General features: G+C 36.6%; 1 non-coding gene across 1 annotated transcript; it reads left to right on the top strand.

The window, feature by feature from the left end:
* The first annotated feature begins 19978 nt into the window (after positions 1 to 19978).
* LOC139865365 (small nucleolar RNA R71) lies at positions 19979 to 20085 on the top strand. Its single transcript, XR_011764890.1, has one exon. It is a non-coding gene; the product is annotated as a small nucleolar RNA R71 (small nucleolar RNA).
* Positions 20086 to 21400: the final 1315 nt, after the last annotated feature.

The raw sequence follows: 21400 nt of genomic DNA, 5'->3' as shown, positions 1-21400 counted from the left end.
CTTTCATGTAAAAATCTCACTTGAGAGATGTATTAAATGAATTATCTATGTGTAGTGCTTGCTTTGAATAAAATGTGTGCTTGTTATGTTTTAATTTAAAAATTTCTACGTGCACAATTTAAGGGGGAGCTTTGCTCTAAGGGTGAGCATAGTTCTAAGGGGAGCTAACCTTTTTGCTTCGACAAAAGAGGGAGAAAGATGGATACAAGTGATTGTTAACACTTGCGTATTTATAGCAAAATGTCCCTCATCACTTGTATGTTTGTCATCATCAAAAAGGGGGAGAATGTTGGTTGAATGTTGGTTAATGAACTAAATGAAAAAATTAAGTATGATGATTAACCAAAGAATATGTTTTGATGATGACACATACATACGCATAAGTGATTACCGACATCTTAACATAAAACATGCAAGGTCACTAATCCATACTTTATCTTGCAAATGACCAAGTCAAACATAGCTTAAAGAATAGAATTAAAAGTTCAACAACATACACTGTCAAAGGCACGGTTGACGGCATAGCCAGCCGCAGAACCCCAAACTGAATTGCAATGCAGTTTTGTGAAAACAAGTTGCACGGTCGCCACCACGGTCAACCGTAGTGTGACCGCAGTTTTCTCTGTTACCAATTTTGACCAAATAAAGTTTGACCAGTTCCCGACATCTATAATTCATGAAACCTTTCTCAACACGCTTAGAATAGATGCCTTCTCCATACTCACTTGAGTTTTGGTCATAAAAAACACTAATCGTGGTTAATTACGCCTAATGACATCTTAATGACAAATTAACCAATATTCGGCATAACACATAAGTGTTAATCAACAACTTGTGATCTCAATTCTTATCTAGACATCCTTAGTATGATCATCAAGTACCAACACACTTAAGCCAATGTCACTAGAACAATAATTACTATTAAAGATGACTTAGTGATTAATTAAGGGAAAATAAAGAACAATGCTTTCAAGTGTAACTAGTAAAGACTTGTAATCCTAAAATACACTTAGATACATTTAGGATGGTCACCAAGTCCCAACTAGAGATTTATCTTCCCTTGTGCATGTGTTGGATATTAATGTGTGCTTACACATTAATCATGCAATATGTTATATTGCAAGTAAGCTTTTGCTAAAAGCTTAAATTACAAGTTGTGCAAATATCTATATGATTGATCTTAGAGTAACTATCTCTTGCTATGTGTGAGTATTACTTGCTACTTGCTAATATGTTTAATACTCATAAATTTGTCAACTTGATTAACATGCTTCCTATGTGCTTACTAGTTAGGATTCAAGTAACTAGTCTACTCCAACAAATTAAGTGTAATTTGGTTCACAATGAAATTATGATCAATTGTTTACTTGGTCTTGTCTAAGTAACAAATTGTGATTGCTTGTTCAAGTATGACTTAACTTTGATGTCTCTACATACTTAATGATTATCTTAGAAAGACATCATTCAATTAATCTACCTAAGCTTAAAATAAATATGACTTGTGATTAATTGAAACTAGGAAGTTAATGATATATTGACTAGTCTTTAGAATTGAACCAAATGCATTAAAGTGACTAACTAAGTCTTGACCAATATGAGATTTCCCAAAATATCAATCAAGACACTTCTCTAAGAATATTGGGTTTACCATTATTGGAGTGTTATGTCACTTTCACACAATAAGATCAAATCTCACACAATTAATGAATATAGTACTTGTATAGGATGTTTGGTTTCTTTTGCAGGTGCTAGAAGGAGTAAAGGTGCCAAAATGTGATGTTCAAATTTGAGTCAAACGGCTATACAATGGATACCAATTTTGGACTGGAGCACGCACGGTCAAACTACGGTCGACCGTGCTGGCAACCGTGTGTCAACGGCTATTTTTTGAATCCTACTATAAAAGACAAGCATTGAAGAGCATTTGAAGGTAACCCTCTTGCATATTTCAAAAGCTTATTTTCAGAGATCACAAGGGCTCTGATTACTACTCATATGTGATCAAGCAAGAGAAGATTCTATGATCTTATAGATATAGAATTTGGTTGTTGTAAACTTACTAATCAATATCATTAATCTTATGAGCTTACTTAGTGTAATGTATGTCCTAGTATTGTCTTAGGATCATCATTACAAAGTGTATAAGTCTTGTAACTTCAATTAGTAGAAGCATAGGCTAGCTTAGTGATCTACTTCCTTAAAGGGACTTAGGAAGTTGATTAATCTTATTTGGAGATTAATACTTGTCCAAGGTGAAGACAAGTTGATCTAGGTTGGAGTTGATCTTTCAAAGGGATAGAAAGATTAGGGTTGTTGTCTACCAAAGAAGTTGAAGACTTATAAATCGGATCTCCACCAAATTTGGAGAAAAGTGCTTAGTGAAGCAACAAATCCCAATTAGTGTAATCGGGGAGTGGATTAAGGTGGATTAGTTAACATTCACCCGAACCACTATAAATCCTTGTGTCTATGTTCTTTACATTACTTCATTCATCATTTTGAACATATACACTACACACATCAAGTTTGAGTTGAATTAGTTGATCATAGTTAATGGAATTTGGTGATCAATTGAAAAAGTGTTAAAAACGTATTAAGTAACTATTCACCCCCCTCTAGTTACTTACAAACCCAAAGTCAAAGTCAGTCAACAAATGGTGTTATTTTTAACCAAAACCCTAAAACACTATTTTAACCCAATTTCAATAGCTTCCAAATTGTTTTAGTAGTATACTGTGTAAATGGTCAAACTTTTTTTTATTATTATTTTGTTTTTTAACTAGTGGTAATTTGGACTAATTCAACATTAGACTGTTTTCAACAGCAGACTAATTAAACCCTAAGTGTTTTTTAAGATTAAAAGTCAAGAAACCCTTACTGTTTTGAACATCGAACTAATTAAACCACAAAATCAGACTAATTAAAAGTCAAGAAACCTAAACTCTAAAGGTTCAAAACCACAAAATCAGTCAAAATAGAAGTCAACATTAAAAAAAATCATTTAAAAAGGTTCATTAAGAAGGTTCAAAACCATAGAATTTAACACCAGTCAAAATAGAAAATAATTCAAAAACTAGAAAATAAAAGATTCATAATCATAAGTGCATACAATACATTATAAACATAAAAAAAAAACCACGTATTTAGCCACTGCTTGCACCAACATTCAAGTTTGTCTTCTTATTTCCACCACTTTGTTTCTTTTTTTCTCTTTGATCCACTGTTTTCTCCAACACCACCACTTTTTGTGCAACTTCTTTGATTATGACCTAATTCACCCCATTTTCCACAACGAGTAGTCTTACCTTGTCTGGACAACTTACCACCTGAATTCATGTTTGCCTGTTCTTCTAGACCCTTTCTCTTATTCTTTTTTGGTCTACCAGCTGTAGTCGCAATTAAAGTTGGAAGTAGTTCACTAGTCACCAATGATTTACCCCACAGATGCATACTATTCAAAGGATTAATTTTGAAATTATAAGTGTTTCTTCAAGTTTCTAACCAATGTACACGATAAACCCAACTTTCTAGGTGACCAACACGTGCACCAAATGCTCTCATGTGGTACAATGCAGCTACTGCATGTTTACATGGCACTGCAGTGATTTTCCACTTTCTACAAGCACACACTCTTGCATTCAAATGTGACTTCTTGCCCAATGATGAGGTTGGATATCAGTTAAATATTTGTAACATCCTTCACTAAAACCCTTCAATTTCTGCATTTCTTGTTCAAAATGTGGTACTGTTGTTGTTGTTGTTGTTGCACATTTCCATAGCATTTGTTTATAGGCAACACCCGATAATTTTTCTTCATGTTTTCATGTATGTGCCTTAAACAGTATCTATGTTCAGCACACGGATACAACCTTTCAATTACTGGTAACAAACCCTGAAATTTAAATTGAAGTTAATTTAATAATCAATAATATAAAATCTATACTAATATTAAATTATGAAATAATAAAAAGTATAATACCTTCTGTCTATCACTTATGAATTGTAGCGACCCGACCAAATCATGTATGACGGCGCCGACTACTTAGGTCCCGTTACGTGGTCATAAGTCTTTAACATGACGTTTGATCAAAATATGTCGCATTCATTTCATTAGTAAAAGAATGTTTCAAGTTTACAAATGTAGTTCAACGTACGAATGAAACCCTTACGACACAATTTAAAGTAGTCAAAAGACACTCCAACTATGCATGTATACTCGACATCCAAGCAAGTATCAAAAAGAGTGCGGAAGCATGTATCAAGTAGCGTTCAAGGACCTGAGAAAACATATAGAAAACTGTCAACGAAAATGTTGGTGAAATCATAGGTGTTTTAGTAAACGTTGCATTTGAACCACAAGATTTAATATAATATGATTATCAAACCATTTGCATTCCAAAGTTGTTAATTGTTTCGCGGGCACCCAATTATCAAACTTAACTGTTTTGCACCCTTTGCGTAGTGTTAGAACATACACTAGACCCGAAAATATATTTCATCCACTAACGGTAGCGAACCGTCCGAATGAGGCTCGTCAAGCCCATGTGATCACATAATATAAGTTCACGTTTACACCCTGCAAGTGTAACTAATGATAATTGAATTGAGGATTTTCGTTCAAACCCATACGTGGAATGTTCATTTTCGTACTTGTGTTCAATGTGTAAAAGTATGATACGTATATGTTTCTCATCCCATAGTTTAAAGCATAAAAGTTGTTTGAAAGATGGGACTATGATCTCACCTTGAGTGCACGTATGAAAAGTACTTCACAAAGTAACGTGTGCGAAGGATAGTGCTAGTCTTGACCTAAACCAAAAGGTCGTATCAATAACGGTAAACACGATAGGTCAAAGATGTTCAATTAGTCATATGGCTCGTTACGACTCGATTATGTAGCATGTGAAATCAAATTGCCAAATTTCATGCAAGATACAAGTATAGAAACAAGTTAGGAAGGTTGTATAATCATTTGGTTAAGTTTGACAAAAAGTCAAATTTTGGTCGGTCAAAGTCAACGAAAAAGTCAACACGTTCGGGTCGGGTCCCGAACTATTTTTCTGAGGTTTTTATTCATATATAAACATGTTAGAACAAGTCTCATGTGAATCGGAGGTCCATAGGGTGCCAAACATTTTTCATAATTTGACCAAGGAGGTCAGAACCTGACCACGGCTTAGGCCGCGCCGTGACCCAGGATTGTCGTGCCGCGACAATACACGGGAGCTGGTACCTGGTCAGTCTCAAATGTCCAAGTCTCAATTCCAAACACTTTCAAGCATAACTCACAAACCGCTAATACTTAGAACTCGTATCATATATCGTTAGAAAGGTAATTTGACAAAGAACACAACTAAATACATTTCACCAACCAAAAACATTATTTGTAACAATCGACTTTCCAAAGTAAATGATCAATTAATGCACACATTTAATGCAAGTGCACATTTATGATTCGGGCATTTAATGCATACATACAACATGCCGTTTTGTAGGTAATCGAGCATACAATACAACTAACTACTTACTAACAACAATGCATGGCATTCAATGCATCAATTATTCATTTCAAGCTTATCAAACCCTAACACAAATTCACCAAAATCACTAATCAAGTTTATGGAGTTTTCTCAAGCAACCTACACATCAAATTGAAGCTAGTGATACTAGGAACACATTTAATACATGCATTTATAACATTTAACAACATTCAAACAACCAAATCGCCAAATCAAACACACCAAAGTTCATACTCAAACTAGTTACTTCAAATAACGAAATTGAGCATATAAATCATATATTCATGTTAGACTTGAGCCATAGACACTAATTAACAACTTTATAAGTTCAAAATATCAAGAACACAAAATCTTGTGATTTTAGAAAGTTACCCAAACTTGATGAAGTCGATATGGAATCGAAGAGGAAGTTGCAAGGATTCCAAATATGTAATTTGTTTTGCAAGACACCCGCTAGCTTGGATTTAGATGATGATTCTTTGATATGGAGTTTGAGAGAAAATTGGAAAGTAGTAAAGAAAAAGAGAAATGAAATGAAAAAGGAGGGAGGAAGGGGTTGACTAGTCAAATGCTAGTCACCTCTTTGGCACTTTGGCGAAACTAGTCCCTCAAGTTCGGTTGCGGATGCGTGAATTACCTAAACGAGATATTTTTAAAACGCGTATTAACGGGAGATGTTATAAACATATAACGGGATTTAAATAGTTAAACGGAAAAGTAAACGGAAAAAGGCGGGATATTACATTACCTACTCCTTAAAAGAAGTTTCGTCCCGAAATTTAAGTAGGCGTAGTAGTCGTTGTTTCTTCCTCGGAATTTCGCGTTTCCAGAATCGGGAATAAATGAGGGTATTTCCTTTGCATTTGATATTGCCTTTCCCAAGTAAACTCAGGCCCCCTTTTGGCGTTCCAACGGACTTTAACAATCGGAATTTGGCTTTGTTTCAATGTCTTGATGGAGGTGTCCATAATTTCAACTGGTTCCTCCACAAAATGAAGTTTTTCATCAATAGTAAGTTCCTCGAGAGGGATGACGATATCGGGTTCGGCAAGACACTTTTTCAAGTTAGATATATGGAAGGTAGGATGAACGGAGTTCAATTGAGGCGGAAGATCTAAACGATAAGCAACGGTTCCAATACGCTCCAAAATTTCAAAAGGACCAATATACCTCGGATTTAGCTTCCCGCGTTTCCCAAAACGGATTACACCTTTCCAAGGTGCGACTTTTAACATTACGCGGTCACCGACTTGAAATTCAAGGTCGTTGTGTCTTTTATCGGTATAGCACTTTTGACGACTCTGGGCCGTCCGAAGCCTATCTCGGATTTGAACGATCTTCTCGGTGGTTTCGTGAATGAGTTCGGGTCCGGTGATTTGTACGTCGCCTACTTCGGCCCAACAAAGAGGAGAACGGCATTTTCAGCCATATAACGCTTCAAAAGGTGCGGCTTTAATACTCGCGTGATAACTATTGTTGTAAGAGAACTCGGCGAGAGGTAAGTGCTTGTCCCAAGCTTTTACAAAATCAACCACACAAGCTCGTAACATGTCCTCCAAGGTTTAAATTGTGCGTTCGCTTTGTCCATCGGTTTGGGGATGATATACGGTGCTCATGTCTAAACGCGTTCCCAACGCTTCTTGCAAGGTACACCAAAATCTAGAAACAAAATGGCCATCTCGGTCGGAGATAATCGATAAAGGTATACCGTGTCGAGCTACGATCTCCTTTATGTAAAGTTGTGAAAGTTTCTCCATTTTGTCGGTTTCTTTCATAGCGAGAAAGTGTGCGGATTTGGTGAGACGGTCAACAATAACCCAAATGGTATCGTAACCGCCCGTTGTCTTTGGTAACTTGGTGATGAAGTCCATCGTTATTCTTTCCCACTTCCATTGCGGGATTTCGAGTTGTTGAAATAACCCGGATGGTTTTTGGTGTTCAGCTTTGACTTTGAAACATGTCAAACACTTGGCAACATAAGTAGCTACGTCCCTTTTGATGTTCGCCCACCAATATTGTTCTTTAAGGTCGTGGTACATCTTATTGGCACCGGGGTGAATCGAGTATCGTGACTTATGGGCTTCATCTAAAATAAGACTTCGTAGGTCCCCATAACTAGGCACCCAAATCCTTCCGGCGAAATATCGGAGCTCGGTTTCCTTAGTTTCGAATCGAGAGATGAGAATGTTCAAGAGCTCGTGTGAAACGTTTTCATCCTTGAGAGCCTCATCTTGGGCTACCCGAATTTGGCTATTAAGGTTGGTGTGGATGGTGATGTTTAAAGCTCGGACACAAAGAGGCACCGCTCTTTCTTTTCGACTTAAGGCATTGGCTACTACATTTGCCTTCCCGGGATGGTAACGAAGCTCGCAATTGAAATCGTTTAAGGTTTCAATCCACCTTCGTTGTCTCATGTTTAGTTGCTTTTGATCGAAGATGTGTTGGAGACTTTTGTGATCGGTAAAGATAGTACTCTTAGTTCCATAAATATAGTGTCTCCACATTTTAAGCGCAAAGACAACAGCTCCGAGTTCGAGATCATGTGTCGTGTAGTTTCGTTCATGAATTTTGAGTTGTCGAGAAGCATAAGAAATGTCTTTCGTTCGTTGCATCAACACACACCCAAAACCATGTTTCGAGGCATCGCAATACACAACAAAATCGTCATTGCCTTCGGGAAGTGACAAGATAGGAGCGGTGGTTAGCTTCGTTTTCAAGATTTGGAATGCGGATTCATGTTCGGTTGCCCAAACGAATTTTCTTCCCTTATGAGTTAACGCGGTTAGAGGACGAGCAACCAAAGAGAAATCTTTGATGAATCTACTATAGTATCCGGCTAGGCCCAAGAATTGACGAATGTGAGTAGGAGTAGTAGGAGTCTCCCATTTACTAATGGCTTCGATTTTCGATGGATCGACTTTAATACCTTGGTCACTTACAACATGACCAAGGAATTGAACTTCCTTCAACCAAAATTCACATTTGGAGAATTTGGCATAGAGTCGTTCTTGTCTTAAAAGTTCAAGCACAAGTCGGAGTTGTTCCTCGTGTTCTTCTTCGCTTTTTGAATAAACTAAAATATCATCGATGAACATGATAACGAATTTGTCAAGATACGGTTTGCACACGCGGTTCATAAGATCCATGAACACCGCCGGTGCGTTAGTGAGACCAAATGGCATTACAAGAAATTCATAACTACCATAACGAGTTCGGAAAGCGGTTTTGGAGACATCTTCCCCCTTAACCCTCAATTGATGATAACCCGAGCAGAGATCGATTTTTGAATATACACAAGACCCTTGTAATTGATCAAAGAGGTCATCGATGCGAGGAAGAGGATATCGGTTCTTAACCGTCAATTTGTTTAGTTCACGATAGTCAATGCACATTCGTAGGGATCCGTCTTTCTTTTTAACAAACAAAATCGGAGCGCCCCAAGGTGAATGGCTAGGTTGGATAAAACCAAGATCAAGTAGTTCTTGGATTTGACTTTGCAATTCTTGCATTTCAGATGGAGCAAGTCTATATGGTGCACGTGCTACGGGTGCGGCTCCCGGAATAAGATCGATTTGGAATTCAACCGGTTGATGAGGTGGAAGACCCGGCAATTCGTCGGGAAATACATCGGAATAGTCACTAACAATTGGCACATCATCGATGTGCTTCTCATCGGACTCGACTTTCTTAACGTGAGCAAGGATCGCAAAACAACCCTTACGGAGTAGTTTTCTAACTTTAATACACGAAACGAGGTTGAGTCCGGTGCAACTCTTATCGCCATAGACGATCAAAGGTTCACCATTCTCGATAGAGATTCGGATTGCGTTAAGATCACAAAGGATGTGAGATTTCGTTTTGGCTAGCCAATTCATACCGATTATTACATCGAAGCTCCCTAGTTCCATGGGTATCAAGTCAATTTCAAACTCATTACCCAAAATGTTTAACGTACACCCCCGGTAATATGTGTCGGCACTCAATAGTTTTCCGTTGGCCACTTCAATGGTATAGGTGGTATCTAGTGTAAATGGTGGAGTGTTAAAAGAATGAGTCAAAGTCTTGGATACAAAACTCTTATCGGCACCCGAATCGAATAAACAAGTAACATAAGTGTTGTTGAGGAGAAACGTACCCGTGACTAATTCATTGTCATCTCAGGCTTCCTCGGTGTTGATGTTGAAAGCTCGTCCGCGTGTGTTGGTGTTGGCTTTCTTCTTCGGACATGCATTTCTAAAATGACCCGTTTGGCCACATTCGTAACAAGTACCCGATTTTGGTGCATTAGGCACCTTTTGAGCGACGGGGGCGGCACTTCTACAATCTTTGGCCACATGACCACCCCTTTGGCACCGGTGGCAAAATAGATTGCTACATTCACCATAGTGGTGTTTGTGGCATTTGTTGCAAAAGGGTTTATTTCCGCCATAACTTTTCTTGTCGTCGGAGGTGTAAGGCTTCTTAGCAAAGCTGTTGTTGCTTGATTGGGAGGGTTCCCACTTTCTTTTGTTGCCGCCCGATTTATCCTCGGCCTTAGGTGCCGGAACTACGATTTCGTCAACCGTTTCGATCAATTGGCGGGCCATGTTCAATGCTTGTTGTAGGTTAGCGGGTCTGGATGACATCACCCCTTGTTTGATGCTCTTTGGAAGACCATACATATAAAGTTCAACCCTTTGAGATTCGGGGTTCACGAGGTTTGGACACATCAAGGATAGTTCGGTGAATCGTTGATTATAGGCCTTGAGATCGTTTCTGACCGCCTCTAAGGTTCTTAGCTCTTGTTCGAGCTTTCGGGTTTCTTCGCGAGGGAAATATTCGACGACCATCCTTTCCCTTAAATCGGCCCAAGAGAGGGCGTGAGCTTCATCGGTACCCACCGATTGTACATAAGTATTCCACCATGTAAGAGCGACACCGGCGAAGGTGTGAGTGGAGTATTTGGCCTTGTCTTGGTCCCGACAACCGCTTATGCTAAAGACGGCTTCCGTTTGCTCAAACCATCGGGTGAGCACGACCGGTCCCCCGGTTCCATCAAAAGTGTGAGGTTTGCACCCCATGAAAGATTTGTAGGAGCACCCTTCGTTTGAGTTACCGGCTCCATTGTTGTTGTTGTTGTGGTTGTTGTTATTGTTGGAGGAGTAATCGGCCATGGCCGCTTCCACGGCGGTGGCTATCATTCGTTGTAGAGCTTGTTCGGGAGTCTCATGGTGTGGCACACGACGAGGAGGCATTGGTCCTTCAAAACACCAGAATACCGTTGATTAGTATTCTTAATAATACTAACCATGATATGGAATAAGGATAGAGAAAAATTTTCCTTGACTCGCCTTAAATTCTTTATATCATAATGTCGGAATGTTCATATGAGTCACCGTAATATAATCCCGGAAATTATATTACCCTAATTCATATGTGCATTCGACACTAATTCATATAGTCAAGGTGGCGCGTCAATTAAATTAAGTAACGTGAGATTAAGGTTGAATAAGAATTAGATGTGATAGACGAGTTCGAGTATATGCCGGTTGTAGTCTAGACTCACTAATGTACCCTATGACTCGGGGTTGACACCAATGAACTCTAAATCCCTACAACCAACGCTCTGATACCATCTGTAGCGACCCGACCAAATCATGTTTGACGGCGCCGACTACTTAGGTCCCGTTACGTGGTCATAAGTCTTTAACATGACGTTTTACCAAAATATGTCGCATTCATTTCATTAGTAAAAGGATGTTTCAAGTTTACAAATGTAGTTCAAAGGACTAGTTACATTACAATGTTTAACGTACGAATGAAACCCTTGCGACACAATTTAAAGTAGTCAAAAGACACTCCAACTATGCATGTATACTCGACATCCAAGCAAGTAACAAAAAGAGTACGGAAGCATGTATCAAGTAGCGTTCAAGGACCTGAGAAAACATATAGAAAACTATCAACGAAAACGTTGGTGAAATCATAGGTGTTTTAGTAAACGTTGCATTTGAACCACAAGATTTAATATAATATGATTATCAAACCATTTGCATTCCAAAGTTGTTAATTGTTTCGCGGGCACCCAATTATCAAACTTAACTGTTTTGCACCCTTTGCGTAGTGTTAGAACATACACTAGACCCGAAAATATATTTCATCCGCTAACGGTAGCGAACCATCCGAATGAGGCTCGTCAAGTCCAAGTGATCACATAATATAAGTTCACGTTTACACCCTGCAAGTGTAACTAATAATAATTGAATTGAGGATTTTTGTTCAAACCCGTACGTGGAATGTTCGTTTTCGTACTTGTGTTCAATGTGTAAAAGTATGATACGTATATGTTTCTCATCCCATAGTTTAAAGCATAAAAGTTGTTTGAAAGATGGGACTATGATCTCACCTTGAGTGCACGTATGAAAAGTACTTCACAAAGTAACGTGTGCGAAGGATAGTGCTAGTCTTGACCTAAACCAATAGGTCGTATCAATAACGGTAAACACGATAGGTCAAAGATGTTCAATTAGTCCTATGGCTCGTTACGACTCGATTATGTAGCATATGAAATCAAATTGCCAAATTTCATGCAAGATACAAGTATAGAAACAAGTTAGGAAGGTTGTATAATCATTTGGTTAAGTTTGACAAAAAGTCAAACTTTGGTCGGTCAAAGTCAACGAAAAAGTCAACACGTTCGGGTCGGGTCCCGAACTATTTTTCTGAGGTTTTTATTCATATATAAACATGTTAGAACAAGTCTCATGTGAATCGGAGGTCCATAGGGTGCCAAACATTTTTCATAATTTGACCAAGGAGGTCAGAACCTGACCACGGCTTAGGCCGCGCCGCGACCCAGGATTGTCGCGCCGCGACAATACACGGGAGCTGGTACCTGGTCAGTCTCAAATGTCCAAGTCTCAATTCCAAATACTTTCAAGCATAACTCGCAAACCGCTAATACTTAGAACTCGTATCTTATATCGTTAGAAAGGTAATTTGACAAAGAACACAACTAAATACATTTCACCAACCAAAAACGTTATTTGTAACAATCGACTTTCCAAAGTAAATGATCAATTAATGCACACATTTAATGCAAGTGCACATTTATGATTCGGGCATTTAATGCATACATACAACACGCCGTTTTGTAGGTAATCGAGCATACAATACAACTAACTACTTACTAACAACAATTCATGGCATTCAATGCATCAATTATTCATTTCAAGCTTATCAAACCCTAACCCAAATTCACCAAAATCACTAATCAAGTTTATGGAGTTTTCTCAAGCAACCTACACATCAAATTGAAGCTAGTGATACTAGGAACACATTTAATACAAGCATTTATAACATTTAACAACATTCAAATAACCAAATCGCCAAATCAAACACACCAAAGTTCATACTCAAGCTAGTTACTTCAAATAACTAAATTGAGCATATAAATCATATATTCATGTTAGACTTGAGCCATAGACACTAATTAACAACTTTATAAGTTCAAAATATCAAGAACACAAAATCTAGTGATTTTAGAAAGTTACTCATACTTGATGAAGTCGGTATGGAATCGAAAAGGAAGTTGCAAGGATTCCAAATATGTAATTTGTTTTGCAAGACACCTGCTAGCTTGAATTTAGATGATGATTCTTTGATATGGAGTTTGAGAGAAAATTGGAAAGTAGTAAAGAAAAAGAGAAATGAAATGAAAAAGGGGGGAGGAAGGGGTTGACTAGTCAAATGCTAGTCACCTCTTTGGCACTTTGGCGAAACTAGTCCCTCAAGTTCGGTTGCGGGTGCGTGAATTACCTAAACGAGATATTTTTAAAACGCGTATTAATGGGAGATGTTATAAACATATAACGGGATTTAAATAGTTAAACGGAAAAAGGCGGGATGTTACATGAATGTAAAGTTTGATCTTTTATTTAGATCTAAATCTTCACCTAAATTATTTAAGAATCATAACTAAGAATTGTATGTTTTTTTCTCAACAATTGCATAAGCCAAAGGACATATCCCATTATTTGAGTCAACACAAACAGCAGTGAGTAGTTGACCTCTAGCTGACTCTTTCATAAAAGCCCCATCTAAACCAAGCAAATCCCTGCCTAAATCTTGAAAGCCACTTTTCAATGGTACTAAACATATATAAACTCTTTTAAAGATCATACTTATTGCATCTTCATCACATGGTTCTGTTCCAACCTTGACAGTTGTACCTGGATTAGCTTTTTTAAGTCCACTAAATAATCCCTTAAGTGAGCATATTGTTTAGCATAATCCCCTTCCACAATTGTTCTTGCCTTCTTTAATGCTCTGTATGCCTTCATCTTTGACACTTCCATTCCATATTGTGTTTCAGCCTGTACCTTAACTGCCTTTGCTGGTGATGTGTGCAACGGGGTGTACGAAATAGTATTATTTTTAATACAAAATACTACAAAATATGACACAAGTTTTATTAATTTACGGATGGGATATACCTAAACCTTGCTACAACACTATAGGCAGTGTACCTAATCGTAGAGTAGTGTAGTTTTTAGTAAGTCCGGTTCATTCCACAGGGAGCTGGTGATACTTACTATATTTTTAACTATATTTATACAAAATATATATAATTATATAAGTAGTAATATTATTATAAAAGGGGGGTTTTACCGTTTAATGACCGGTTTGTCGATTCTATATTTTAAGCGTAAAGATAAATGACGATAATTAAAGTGCGTAAAATAATGACAATAAATAAAATGACAGTAAATAAAATTGCGAGTAATAAAATGACAGTAAATAAAGATACGATGAGAAATATAATAAAAGAATTATGCTTATTTAAACTTCCGTAATCCTGATGTTTGACGTGTTGATTTTAATTTATTACCATGGGTTAATTGTCCTTTGTCCTGGTTTATTTGATACGTCTATCTGGTTTTTGTCCATAATAGTCCATCGGTCATAAATATAAAGTGCGAGTATCCTCGTCAAATTACCCTTATACCCGAAGTCAAATATTCCAACTGATTAAGGATTTAAACTGTGATGCAGTTATCACTTCTGTCAACAATTACACCAGTTATCACTGTATGTAATCCACCCCTGTTTTAATTAGTTTATGAATATTAATTCATCCACTTGATCAGAATGAATAATCAATTACCCAACCCAATTGATTAATTAAATGATTATAACAGATTCCATATGAACATCACTAAATAGGACAACCATAATCATTATTAATTATTAGGTTAATTAATTTGAAGATAGGTTCGACAGACTCCAATGAGTTGTCACTCAATTAGACAATACCCCTCATCTATTAATAGTCAATAGTTCAATTTCTACAAGTGTCGGTCTTTTGCCCAAACCTTAATTATGGTCCAAAGTTCAATAACCCCTTCTTAATATTTTAGCCCAACATCACGATTACTTCGGCTCAAATAAGCATAATAATAACTTAGTTACGATACATTAATTTAAAAAGGAAGAACATAGCTTACAGTGGTGATTAATCGCGTAGCGTTACACGGGCAGAGTTTCGACTTTAAAACCCGTAAAACATTTCTTACAATAACCCAATTATTATTAATCTTAAATTAAACTTAATATTATAAATATAAATATAAATTACATAAGAAAGAAATAAGATTGGAAAAAGGTGTATCTAAATCATCGATTTAGATGGCCTTTTATAGGCAAATGATAAATTGAAATTTTCACTTATGACCCCTGAACTATGCTCAATTAACAACTTTTTATTATTTAATATTATTCTTATTATGAATTATTTAAATATTATATTATATTCTTGTGCATAGTTGACTTGTACTTTCAGCTCCGTTGCGTCGAGCGTTGAAAGTTGGCTCGGGTACCGGTTCCGGATTTTCGAACGTCCTTTCGTATAATTTAATATCTTGTACTTTGCGTTTTGTAACTTGTACTCTTGTCATTTTTAGATGTTTCTCATCAATAAATTGAACCACTTTAATTGTATCTTGTACTTTTTAGCTTTTCGGACCTTTGTGTCTTCAATTCGTCGAATCTGCCTTTTGTCTTCGCACTTATTTAATATAAACGAATATTACTTGAAAATAGAACAATTGCAACTAAAATCTTGTCTTTCTTGAGGGATAATGCTATGAAATATATGTTCCTTTTTAGCCTTATCAATATCCCCACACTTGAGCGTTGCTTGTCCTCAAGCAATACAGTCTTGAAATAAGATAATACAAATCACACGAATCACTTCTTTATTCTTCACACTTTGTACATCAGTGATTTTGATAGAGCGGTATAAACAATGATAGTAACGATAGAACCATGGTTGAAGGTGGGTGTGCCATCCACAGTTGCCTCGGGTTTAGGTCAACGACACTTGCAATCAAATAGCCGATTTACTTTCGGTTTCCAAAGAAAAGTGCACATTTGAAAGGCGGTTTACAGTCCCACATGACTATAAAACGTAGATCCTTAAGGAAATTAGATCTTTATGAAAACATTTGATCTTTTGAAAATTCAATCTAGATTTTACCCTAGATAAGTTTTCTGATTTGACCCACCATTCGTTGTTGCAAAATATATTTGTGGATCAATATTTTGGCTAAAAACTTTTAGGTTCGTGTAATCCACTGCTATCCCTATATCGGAAAGCACACATCCAGTTTACTTGTTCTGTATATTACCTTTCGGTAAACTACCGTCCGGTTGTAAAGGAAAGCGATGAACAAGAAACTGTTAAGGCAATGTCCCATGACATGCAGATGATTATGGTCTTTTGACGTGTCGGATGCTAGTACTATCCTTGGTAGGAGCAATAGTAAAGATCATCCTATGATTTTTCGGTCTGGCACAAGGTCCTGTCTCCGACCATGCTATGCAACCACCGTTCTTACGGTTGACACCCGATTTGGTTCAGGTGACCTAATGAATTCCAGGTGAATTCCTAGGATTTTACGTTCAATGGTGATGAACGCATTGAAAATGGGTTTTCAGAAAACAAATCGGTTTGTATTTTTGATCAAAATATTTTCTCGTTCAAGCTCGAGTTTAGATATCATTGAATTCCATGAGTTTGAATTCTCAATCTTTAAGGTCAATATCAAGGATTGAGTAATATCAGGCTTAAATGCTGATTTTTAATTTTTAAGGAGATTATCCTTTCTGGGGATCTGATTCATTAGTCTTATCAAGCTAATTTTCACGGTGCCTCCCCATTGTACGAGATAAATCCTTCTCATGGTTAGGATAAATCTGACCACCTGGCGACCCTGTTTGATGCTGAGGTCCGTGGATTTCCTGCTGATTTTAGAGATGACTTTTCTAGATTTTTCGTCAACCTACAGCTGTTCTGGACGACAACTTCTTGACCTAAATCAAGAAGCGCGTGTCTTTTTCGGAAGACTTTACTTCCTTTTAATGATGGAATTGATTCATCGTGTAGATCCATCTCTTCTTTCAAAAGTATTACAATAAATCGGGTAAAACAGTTAATTTAGTCCAAAACAAAAGCACCTGCAATAAACTTTACACAAACATGTGATAGATAGTTTTTAATTGAATAACTTGGTATATTCTCCCCACACTTAGTTTCTTTCTTTGCCTTTTTATTCTCCTTTATTCCATTTTAAATGAATTCAAGCGTTTTGGGTTGTTTCTCAATTTATGTCCTTTTTTGAGGTAACAATAATTTCGGTATTAACACCTAGTTTTCAACGTTCATAAATATATATAAACATGATTTTGATTTCATTTAGTTGAAAATTTTTCAAATTTTCGCAAAATTTGGCAAATAAACCAAGTGTAAACCCGAGAGAATTTATAACCCTTCCCCACACTTAAGATCATGCAATGCCCTCATTTGCATGAAATCAGACTCTAATTATAAATTCATGAGGGTGATTAGTGTAGAAAAGTTATTGGAAATACCGAGTTTGCAAACATGTTGTTTTATATCACATTTGATATTTTGCGTCTTGTCGTCAAAATTAGAAGCTTTTGCTGAACTTAATGACATTCTTTGAAAGTGCGCTGTTTTACCCTGTTTTGTACATAACATAAAATACAAACATATATATACATATTTTTAAAGTTTGATATATTATCCCACGTTTAAAAATTTATAAAATATAATATATATATATATATATATATATATATATATATATATATTTTTTGCATACTTTAGATCAATAAAATTAAAAAAATAATGATAACAAAATTTATCGCCCCGTCCTTGGGTAAAGCAATTTCGGTTCAACGACCTAGTCTTCAACTCACGACGAATTTTAGAAATCAATTTTTTAAACTTAATGAAATAAAGTAAATTTTGTTTTTAAAATCACACAAAACTTAAATTTAAAAGGCATATTAATTAAAACCTAAAAAATAAAAATTCAGAATGGTGGGAGAAAACTAGTTCTTTAGTGTCTGCTAGCGGAAAAGACCAATCGGATTCCATTCTCGGAACTACACGAGAACAGAACAATTAACTCTAGACAGCATTTTCTTTTTAGAACATTTAAATCTCCCCACACTTAGGTAGCTGTGGTGTCGAAATTGTGATTAACTTCATCGTCAATTTCTCTTGTCCATAATCAACTTGCATATCCGTGACTTTTTCTTTAAGCCATTGGTCGGATTCCTGTGTAATATCCACAATTTCAACTAGTTTCTCCTTTTCTTTAGGTGATAGATTGGATACTAACCGGTTACATAACTTAAAGTTCCCCTTGGTTCTAGCATCGCGAATCCGTTTAATAAGTTTCTTCATTGAACTATTAATAACGGGGTCATTTAATTTCATATCAACAACGGGGTTCTTTGTTATCAGGTCATCATTAGGTGTTACTTCATTTTCCCCACACTTAGGCGTTTTATTATTGCTAAGCACTACCGTTGGAGTTGGTAAAACAACATGGTTCTTACCAATCATTTTTGCTGGTTCAACGGTATTGGTTGGTGGAGATTTAGACTTTCGAATCATAAAGGTGATCGATTTTTCATCATTACTAAGTGTCATTCTACCATTTCTTACATCAAATAACGCCCCGGTGGACGCTAAGAATGGTCGACCTAAAATTAGAGGAATGTTTGGGTCCTCTTCTATGTCAATGACAATGAATTCGACTAGAAAGGTTAAATTACCTACTTGAATGGGTAGGTTGTCAGCAATTCCAACTGGGTGCTTAATGGTTTGATCAAAGAGTCGAACACTCATATCTGTTGGAGTTAACTCACCTACACCTGATCTCTTATATAAGGAAAGAGGCATAACACTCACACTTGCACCTAAATCTGCCAGTGCATCATACATGACACAATCACTAAGTAGACAAGGAACAATAAATTCACCCGGATCACCTACCCTAGGTGGAGGATTTGGTGGAACTGTCTTCACCGGGTTTACTTCTACTGTTTTTGTTTCTTGCACTTTTTTATTCTTCTTCTTCTTCTTTCCAGAGGTATCACAATCTTTATTACCTATTACTTGCTCATACTCAACTCCTTTTCTTGGAAACGGGAGGGGTGGTTTGTATGGTGTCACCACTGGCTTTACATACTCGGGTGGTGGTGGTGGTGGTGTAACTTCTTCATTGTTACTCTCATCTAAAACCTTCCCATCTTCTGGAGCTGGTTTTTCAGAATTTGTTGAAACCATGTTAACATTCTCATTCCGAGGATTTACTTCAGGATTACTCGGTAGCTTTCCTTGTTCCCTCTCACTTATCATGCTAGCAAGAGTACCTACGTGTTTTTCTAGATTCAAAATGGAAGCTTGTTGAGTTCTTAATGACTGATCAAACCTCTCATTCGTTTGGGTTTGAGATGTAATAAATTGTGTTTGAGATTCCATTAGCTTTGCCATCATTTCTTCTAGATTTCGCTTTTTCTCTTCGGTTTGTTGTGATGGTTTATACAAGCCAGGTCTTTGTTGATTGAAAGTGTTGTTTTGAGTTGGTTGGTTATTCGGACCTTGTTGGTTATACGAGTTATTGTCGGGTCCTTTTGGATTGTAAAGAATGTTTTGATTTCGATTGAAGTTTGGCCTTGGCGGTTGATAATTATTCTGATAACTATTTTCCAGCCTTTGGTTCATGTGGACAACATTCTCACGTTGTTCCATCGTTTGTTCAATGTGACAGTCTTTCATTAAGTGTGGTCCACCGCATTGCTCACAACTAATTCGTATTGCGTGAATATCTTTATTCATCTTTTCCATTCGTCTCTCGAAAGCATCTATTTTTGCGGAAACGGAATCAAAGTCATGGCTAGAATCGGCTCTAGCCACTTTAGATGAACGAAAAATATCTTTTTCTTGGTGCCACTCATGAGAGTGGGAAGCAGTGTTATCAATAATTTTGTAAGCTTCAGTTGCGGTTTTCTTCATAATGGAACCACCAGCTGTTATGTCGATGTCTTTTCTTGTAGCAACGTTGACACCTTGGTAGAATATTTGTACTATTTGATAAGTGTCTAAACCGTGTTGAGGACATCCTCTCAACATCCTTTCGAATCTTGTCCATGCCTCATATAATGTTTCATTTGGCTTTTGCGCGAACGTAACAATTTCTCCTTGAAGTCTCACGGCTTTGGATGCCGGAAAGAATTGTTTAAGAAATTTTTCAACTAAAACATCCCATGTGTCAATCGCCCCTTCAGGTAACGATTCTAACCAATCTTTGGCTTCTCCCTTTAAAGTCCAGGGAAACAACATGAGATAGATTTGTTCGTCTTCTACTTCTCGGATTTTGAATAGTGTACAGATCCTATTAAAGGTACGAAGATGTTCGTTGGGATCTTCTTTTGGCGTACCACTATATTGGCACTGATTAGTTACCATATGTAGAATTTGTCCTTTGATTTCATAATCTGGAGCATTAACTTCTGGCTTAATAATGGCGTGACCTTGGCCCGTGCGTTTAGCTCTCATTCGATCTTCCATACTTAGAGGTTCCGTTACTTCCATAATTAAATTCGTTGAATACGAATCACTAGAGGACTCTAATTTAACGGTTTGTGGTTCAGGATCTTGGAATTGTCCTTGAATATCCTCCAGTTTCTTAGTTGTGAAATCGGGTTCAAAAGATGGATTGTCGGAAATTTGAATTGGAGTATTTGTTCGACTGGATGATGATTCTAAAGAAAAATCAACGGCGACAATATTTGCTAAATGTCTTGATCGAGTTACAGGTGGTGAACGTATAAAAGGTGGTGAACGTCTTGCTCGGTGCATTCACTGAATATCCTATTAGTTTTTAAAAAGAAAGAAAAATTATAATAAGTTATCCAATCAATAGACTTTTCTGATTTTGCCCACGTTTCGAATAGCCAAAAGATGCAGCAGAGGGGCAGGATTCGTTTGGTCTCAATATAATTGAGTACTGTTTGGCTCCAATAACCCGGTCCACGTACAAATCCAACTATTACTACGAACCAGAAAATTTTGATGTCTATCAATTTAACCACTTAAAATAAATTTTCGTAATTTTAAGAAATTTAGAGAAGAAGTAGAAAAAATTCTAAGTCCTAAAAACTAGAATGGCGAGAAATAAGAAAGAAATAGATTGCGCGTCGAAAAATGTCGAAAAATAAAAGGTCGAAAAATAGGCGTCGAAAAATAAAAATAAGAAAGTAGCGCGAAAAACGGCGTCGCAAAATTCTAAAGCACATAAATCTTAGTCTAAGGAATAAGCACTTAAGGGATTTTACGGCAAACCTAAAAATTCTAGAAATAAAAATAACTATGGCAAAACTAAACTTAATACTAAAAATTGTAACTAAAGTCTAAAAATCTAAAGGTAATAAAAAAAAAAAAAAAAACTTTTTTTTTAATTTTTTTTTTATATTTCGTTTTTTAAGGATTTTAAAATTTTTTTTTTTTTTAAATTTTTTTTTTT

The sequence above is a fragment of the Rutidosis leptorrhynchoides genome, chromosome 8, assembly GCF_046630445.1.
Source record: "Rutidosis leptorrhynchoides isolate AG116_Rl617_1_P2 chromosome 8, CSIRO_AGI_Rlap_v1, whole genome shotgun sequence".
Classification (NCBI taxonomy): domain Eukaryota; kingdom Viridiplantae; phylum Streptophyta; class Magnoliopsida; order Asterales; family Asteraceae; genus Rutidosis; species Rutidosis leptorrhynchoides.
The sequence above is the reverse complement of the archived record's forward strand: the minus strand, read 5'-3'. Positions and strand labels throughout refer to the sequence as shown.